This window comes from Choloepus didactylus, chromosome 3 (assembly GCF_015220235.1).
Source record: "Choloepus didactylus isolate mChoDid1 chromosome 3, mChoDid1.pri, whole genome shotgun sequence".
In the NCBI taxonomy this organism is placed as follows: domain Eukaryota; kingdom Metazoa; phylum Chordata; class Mammalia; order Pilosa; family Megalonychidae; genus Choloepus; species Choloepus didactylus.
The window spans coordinates 148,060,936-148,068,642 of record NC_051309.1 but is presented as its reverse complement, the minus strand read 5'-3'; the positions used below and the strand labels follow the sequence as shown (position 1 = coordinate 148,068,642).

The window sequence follows — 7,707 nt, the reverse complement described above, 5'->3', positions numbered from 1 at the left end:
GTGGCAGACAGAGATGGAAGTGGAGGTGGGTTAGGTTATATGTTGCTGTTGAACAGGCACCGGTAGCAGAGGTATGCACCGGCCTTGAGGACTGTGAACACCTGCACATTGACCAGAAAGGGCTTCCAGTTTGTCAGCATGTGGTCCTCCTCTTCCTCTGTTGGCAAGGGCTCTCCCTTGGCAGGGATATAGGCTCCTGCACTGCACTGAATATCCCCCACCATCTGCCTTCTAACTTCAGTATCTGGACTTGTGCTTTCCATGTTGTGGGAGGCATTTAAGGGAGTACTGGTTTCTTCACTGAGGCCTTCCCCATCTTCCTCTGTATTATCTTCAGGATCTTGTGTTAGGCAGTGGCTTCTTAGATTTTATACCAAAACACAAGCAATGAAAGGAAAAAAAAAAAAAGTAGATAAATGTGGTTTGGGAAGAATTCCTTGCATTTCCCATTGTGTGGCTCCCGGATTCATTTGGGTAGCCAAGGTGGTGGGGGGATGTGCTTGGGTGGGAGTGCTAGGTCTTCAAGAAAGATCTCCCTCTATTGCTCCTGAATGGAAGAGTCTCCTATGATGAATTTATCACCTTTGATCACAGCTAGGTAAGAGAAATAGAGTTCTGCCATCTGGATCAGTCCCATTTGAAATTTCCTCATTTCTAGCAGGATTGTTTTAATGTGAACAGAAGAAGGGTATTGTTCCTCTTGTCTGTCAGCAAAAGGCACGTATCAGCCAGATGGAAGGTCCCTGACCTGCCAACGCTGGCACTGCAGTGCACCATGATGAGGGCCTGCTTGAGACTGAGTGACCCTGACTCACAGACTTTGAAAAAGTTCAGGAACAAGTCTGGTGATTCGGGGACTCCAAAGTCAGGCCATGTGGTATAGTGGAAATGTAAAATGTCTCCGGTTTCTTGAGTTGTAAGGTTTTCTAATTCTAATTATCATACTATGATATGATATGACTTAATATCTTCAGAGATCAATATGACTTAATATCTTCAGAGATCAATGGCAATTTCAAATTTGTGTCTTCAAAGTTCATTTCTTTTCTTTTTTTTGTGGACAGTACTGTGCACATTTTAACAATCCTTTTTCTACCACTCTGTTGAGCATGACAATGCCCTTGCACTTCTGCTTCCATATCATCTCCAAAAAGTGGACCACACTTATTTGGCAGAGGGCCCTGGGTAAGAATGTGACTCCTTTGGGCTTCTTCCACTTTTATCAACCTAGCATTGATATAGTCATTATCTATTTGATAAAATTTAATCCGTCTATGGTCAAGGGACTGACATATCTGTTCCTGTTTCAGTTCTTGTTCTTATGAAGCTTGGCCACTTTACAAGAGAAGTCACTTGCTTCCTATCGGATATCAGTAGAATTTTTCCCAATGGTGGCCTGTTGGGAAATGCAAGTCAATGATCTGCTGGCAAACTGATTTTTGACAAGACTGCCAAATTCACTTAGTTAGGAAAGAGTAGTCTCTTGAACCAATGGTGCTGGGAAAATTGGACATCCATATACAAAAGAATGGAGGCGGACCCCAATCTCACACCTTATACAAAAATTAATTCAGATATGCAAAGATTAAAATATATGAACCAGGAGTATAAAAATCCTAGAAGAAAATGTAAGGGAAATCTTCAGGATCTTGTGTTAGGTAGTGGTTTCTTAAAATTTATGCCAAAACATAAGCAATGAAAGGAAAAAAAAAATAGATAAATGGGACGGCCTCAAAATTAAAAACTTTTGTCTTGAAGAACTTTGTCATAGAAGTGAAAGGACAATATATTCAATGGGATAAAATATCTGGAAACCACATATCCAATAAAGGTTTAATATCCAGAATATATAAAGAATTCCTACAACTCAACAATGAAAAGACTAATGAATGACCCAATCAAAAAATGGGCAAAAGAATTGAGCAGACATTTCTCACAAGAGGTTATATAAGTGGCTAAAAAGCACATGAAAAGATGATCAGCATCACTAGCTATTAGGGATACGTGCATCAAAACCACAATGAGCTATCATTTCCCACCCACTAGCATGGCTACAGTTAAAAAAACAGAAAAATTCAAGTGTTGGAGAGGATGTTGAGAAATAGAAGCACTCATTCACTGCTGGTGGGAATGTAAAATGGTGCAGCTGCTGTAGAAAAAAGTTTGGCAGTTCTTCAGGGAGCTAAATATAGAGTTACGATATTACCCGACAATTCTTCTACTAGGTATATACTCAGAAAAATTGAAAGTAGGGACTGAAGCAGATACTTGCACATAGATGTTAATAGTGGCATTATTCACAGTTGATAAAAGGTGAAAAAACCTAAGTGTCTATCAACCAATGTATGGAAAAACAATATGTAGTATATACATACAATGGAGTATTACTGAGCCATAAAAAGATATGAAATCCTGATGCATGGGAGAAAGAACATGGATGAAGCTTCAGGACATTATGAGTGAAATAAGCCAAATATTTGTGCAAAAGGACAAATATTGTGTCATCTTAAGGATTGAACTTATTATAATAAGAAAATTCAGAGAATTAGAATGTAGATTATATTTTACCAGGAGATAGACTGGGATTAGAGAATGGGGAGTTTGGAAATGAATTGTGGTGATGGTATCACAGTACTGTAAGTATAATTAACGACAGCAAATTACATGTTGAAGGTAGTTAAAAAGTGGAAACTTCAGGTCATATATGGTAGGAGAGTAAAAATTAAAAGATAAAACACAGGTCTGTATAACACAGCAAACTCTGTTATTGACTATGCCATATATAATAGTATGAGGATAAGAATGTTCTTCCATGGATTACAACAAATGTATGATTCAAGGTGTTAATAATAGGGTGGTAAATGTGAAAAATATACCTGATATAAACTATGGATGTTAGTTAATATTAGTATTTTAAAAGTCATTTATCAATTGTAACAAAGGCACTTTTAAAAAAAGTAAAATTATGCAACAGTGTTGTTATCAATTGTTAACAAATGTTCACACCAATGCAAGGATATTGGTGGAGGGGCAGTGTACGGGTATCCTATATTTTATATATGATTGTTCTGTAAACCCACAACTGCCCTAATTAAGAAAAAAAAAGAAGTCTAAATTGGTCAAGACCTAAAAATAAGAGCTAAAACCATAAAACTCTTACAAGACAACAGGGAGGAAATCTTCATAACCATTGATTTGGCAGTGACTTTTTCAATATGACACCAAAGGAACAAGCAACAAAAGAAACAGATTAAATGGACTTCATCAAAATTAAAAACATTTGTAAGTCAAAGAACATGATCAAGAAAGTGAAAAGACAACCTACGGAATGGGAAACAATAATTGCCAGCTATGTGTCTGATAATGGTTTAATAACCAGAATATGTAAAGAACTGCTGTAACTCAGTAACAAAAATACAGATAAACCAATTTAAAAATGGACAAAGGGCAAGAATAGACATTTCTCCTCCAAGAAGTTGTACCCATGGCCAATAACTACGTGAAGAAATGTTCAATATCGTTGGTCATTAGGGAAATGCAAATCAAACCCACAATGACATAACACTTCATATCTTCTAGGATGACTATTATTTAAAAACAAACAAACAAAACAGAAAATAATAACTGCTTATGAGGATGCAGATACAAATTGGGACCTTTATATATTGTTGGTGAGGTTGTAAAATGCTGCAGCCACTGTGGAAATCAATTTGGTGATTCCTCCTAAAGTTGAAATTAGAATTATGTATGAACTAGCAATCTGACTTCTTAGTATATTCCCAAAAGAACTGAAAGCAGAAACTCGAACAGATATATGTACACCAGTGTTCAGAGTAGAATTAGTCACAACAGCCAAAGAGTGGGAGTAACTCAAATGTCCTTCCACAGATAAATGATAACCAAAATGTGGTATATATACACAATGGAATATGATTCAACTGTAAAGATAATGAAACTCTGATTCACATATAACATGGAGGAAACTTGAACACATCATGTTGAGTGAAATAAGCTGGATACAAAAAATGATATATATTGTATGATCTCACTTATAGGAAACACCTAGGATAAGCAAATTCATAGAGACAGATAGTAGACTACAGGTTATCAAGGGCTAGAGTGAAGGAAAATGGGAAGTTATTGCTTAATTTCTGTGTGAGGGGATGAAAATGTTTGTGTAAAGGATATTGGTGATGGTAGCACAATATTGTGACTATAACTTATACCATTGAATTGTACACATGAAAATGGTTAAAATGGAAAATGTTAAGTTATGTATATATATTATACATACATTACTGTATATATATAAATATCTACATTACTACAATTCACGGCTAAAAATAAAGTATTATGGTCAGGCAGAACAGAATCAACTGAAGATTTCACAATTTCAAATAAACTATAAAAAGAAACTTTCAAGACTATTTCATGCAATTTTTTTTGAAATAAAAGTATAATAAGAGTATTTTAAAAATATATTATTCAGAAGGCATCAGTGACAAAGTATTAAAGCAAATATAGATAAATGAATTAAATCACAAGGCTCTGTATGAAGATGATATTTCTTTTATGTTATGGTTTACAGTTCAAAAAATCAATATGAACTAGGTTTTTAAAAGTAATTTGTTTTAATATACAAAGTTTTACATCCAAATTTTAGAGAGAATTCTCATTTCGAAAATAGCTTTTACATAGAGCTATCTTATAACTTAAACAATAAAATTTTAAAAAGTTTATCTCAACAAATAACTTTTAAAAATTGTTTAAATTATTTTATTTCTCCATTTCTTTCTCAAAAGTGTCTCACTAGAAATCATGTACATCATTATGCCATGTATAAGGGTTTTAGAAGATGTTTTTGTGATTGTGACATGAAGAAATGGAAACAGTAGCCAATGTTATGTATAATTAGAAAGCGACTTAAGAAAATTGAAGATTTCCTCATAACAGGTCAACAACACTAACAATTAACTACAAGAGTGTATTCGTTCTCAGAGATTTAAATTTGGTTTCACTGAGCAAGATAAAGCTGTTGAGATAATAAATAGTTGGAACTATTTCTAACAAATAAGCTTTAAAGCTAAAAGAGGCAATAGGAAAACTGCCCCTACTTTTGATTAATAAAATATGAGATCATAAATTAGTGATTGAGGTCACTTCTGGTGATCTGAAAACTTTCAGGAAAGGTAATTTTATAAGTTTAGAGGAGGTTCTTACAGGGTTCAACTGTGACAATGAAGTCAATTCAGAGGCATTTTACTTTAAAAATCAACTTAAGGATCTATGTGAGCAGCAGCCAAGCCCTGATGAGAGGTGTCATGTCAATTGTTTGTGTCACCAGTTACATCTACCCTAGGGAAGACACCAGCAACTTAAGCATATCCTTTATTGGGACCAGTTTTGGGAGAATAAATATGTGGTGACTTTACCTACTTCTTCAGCCCTGCATTCAAGTACTTTTTCATTTTTGAAAAGCCTACTTTCAAGAATGTTCAATTCAATTGGCCTGTGATGGTGGGTTAGCTAAGATGGGAAATAAGTGTGTTTTTTCTAAACTTGAATTCTTCTCACTAATTCGAAGCTGTGGGAATTCTTCCAAGAATTCTCTCCTCAGTGCTAGATTCACTGTTACGACTTGCTGCTAGACAGTGCTACTTCAGTGATTTCCATGCAACTCAAATTCAGAAGGTCTCTTAGGGAATGTCACTCTCTCACCAGACTCAGTTCCTTTGCAGTGCTCCCTATCTTGATATAAGGCAACACCACTCACTCAGTTTCCTAACCTCTAAATGTAGGCATCATTATTATCATTATTTCCTCACTCTCTATAACCACGCTGTTATTCAGTCATCAAGTCCTGTCAGTTCTATCTCCCATATTTGTGTAATAATTATTCTCTCCTCTATTCTGATTGCTTCTGCCCTACTTCAGATTATCATTATCTGTTTCCTTGGACAGCTATATATCCTCCTTTCAGATGAATTATCTGTACTCTATTCTTTCAAAAAATAAAATCTAGTAATATAACTCCCTCCTTTAGAAAGTTTACAGTGACTTATCATTCATGTAAGACCCTCCAAGACCTCTCAAACTGTTTACTTGATCTTATGGTAGCTTACTGCTCCTTTAAATTAGTTTATATTAGACTACTTTCAGCTATTTGGGATGCTAGATTCTCTAGCCTTCCTTAGTGTCCTCCACAAGGCTGGAACAATTATTCTTGTTCTGCCTCCCCACCAAAAATAAGCTCCCAACAATTTTCTCTTTAAATCTCCCCTGTTCTTTAAGTGCCAGCAAAAATTCTTCTCCCTTGGGAGGCACAACTGCCTGCCATGTGCTCTCATTGCACCCTGTACTTATAACAGTCATTTCAATTTATCATACTCTTAAAATATTATCTATCTTTTTTTTCTTTTTTCTGTTGGAGCATGAGATTAATGTAGAAAGGGCCCCACCTTGACCCTCATTTATTGCTCTATACAGTGCCTGGCAATAGAGTGGATATTCAGTGCATTTTGTTGAATAAATCAATGAGTAAATGAATGCTAGGATACAAACCATATTACAGATAACACATAAGCAAAGCAAAAAATTTTATGCTGCAAATGTGCATAGAAAGCACTTTTTACTTTTAAACATTTTCTTTTGAAAATTTTTGAAACATTTTAAACTTAGAAGTATGGAGCATAACATAACAGACACCTATTTACCCACAATCCCAATTTAACAGATATTAACATTTTGATTTATGTGATTAAGATTAAAAAAAGGAAAAGCTATTATGTAAAGTTTTGTGCATCTCAGTTGCCTCCTTTCCTTCCCGGAGGCAATCACTGTTCTCAAGTTGATGAGTTCGCTCCCTATATACTTTCATGAGCTTAGTATATATTCTATATCTATAAACAAAATACTATGTTCTTAGTTGAGTTTTACATTTTAAATGGAATTAAATTAAATATATGATTTTCAAGGTTACCTTTAATACTTTTTTGCTTTTGAGAATCAACCATGTAGACAAATATCGAACTAATCCATTCATTTTAAAGTCTTTATGTTTTCCATTGTATCACTAACTACAATTTATTTAAGGATACTTTTTAGTAATTTTACACAATGATTAAAAATTTTAAACAACGATGTAATGAAAAATTTGTATATGTTTTCATTAACACATGCTCAAGGGATTTGTCTAGTTATCTGAGCAGAAATGAAATTGTCAGTACACAATTATGAAATTCCCAACTTTATTTTTTGTTAAATTGCCACATCTTTATGCCAAAATGATTGTATAAATTTATACATAACAAAAAATTCATTGCTCCAGATAATGACCACAATCTTTTATCTAGTCTTTTGAAGTCTTGTAATTGTGAAATTATTTTCTTCAATTAACAGGCTGATTGACCATGTAATTATAAGTCTTCATGTTTCCATCCAGATAAATTGCCTCTTCTTACCTATTGCTAATAGTTCTCTTGGGGGTATTTATCTTTTTGTTTTAATAATGTTTAAGATTTTTATTTGTTATATTTTTGTTTTAATATATTTGAATAAGTTTTCCAATTATAGGATTCCAAATATCTTCTAGTGATGGCTTGTCCTGTCTTTTAACTTCATTTTTTTTTCATGACTTTGCTTTATTTATTTGGTTAAAAATCCTTTCCTACCTATAAAAATAGATAGGAAAAACTACCTTTTTTACCC

At 34.1% G+C, this 7,707-nt stretch overlaps 1 pseudogene; it reads right to left on the bottom strand.

The window, feature by feature from the left end:
- Positions 1-466: 466 nt before the first annotated feature.
- LOC119530479 lies at positions 467-7,013 on the bottom strand (annotated as a pseudogene).
- Positions 7,014-7,707: the final 694 nt, after the last annotated feature.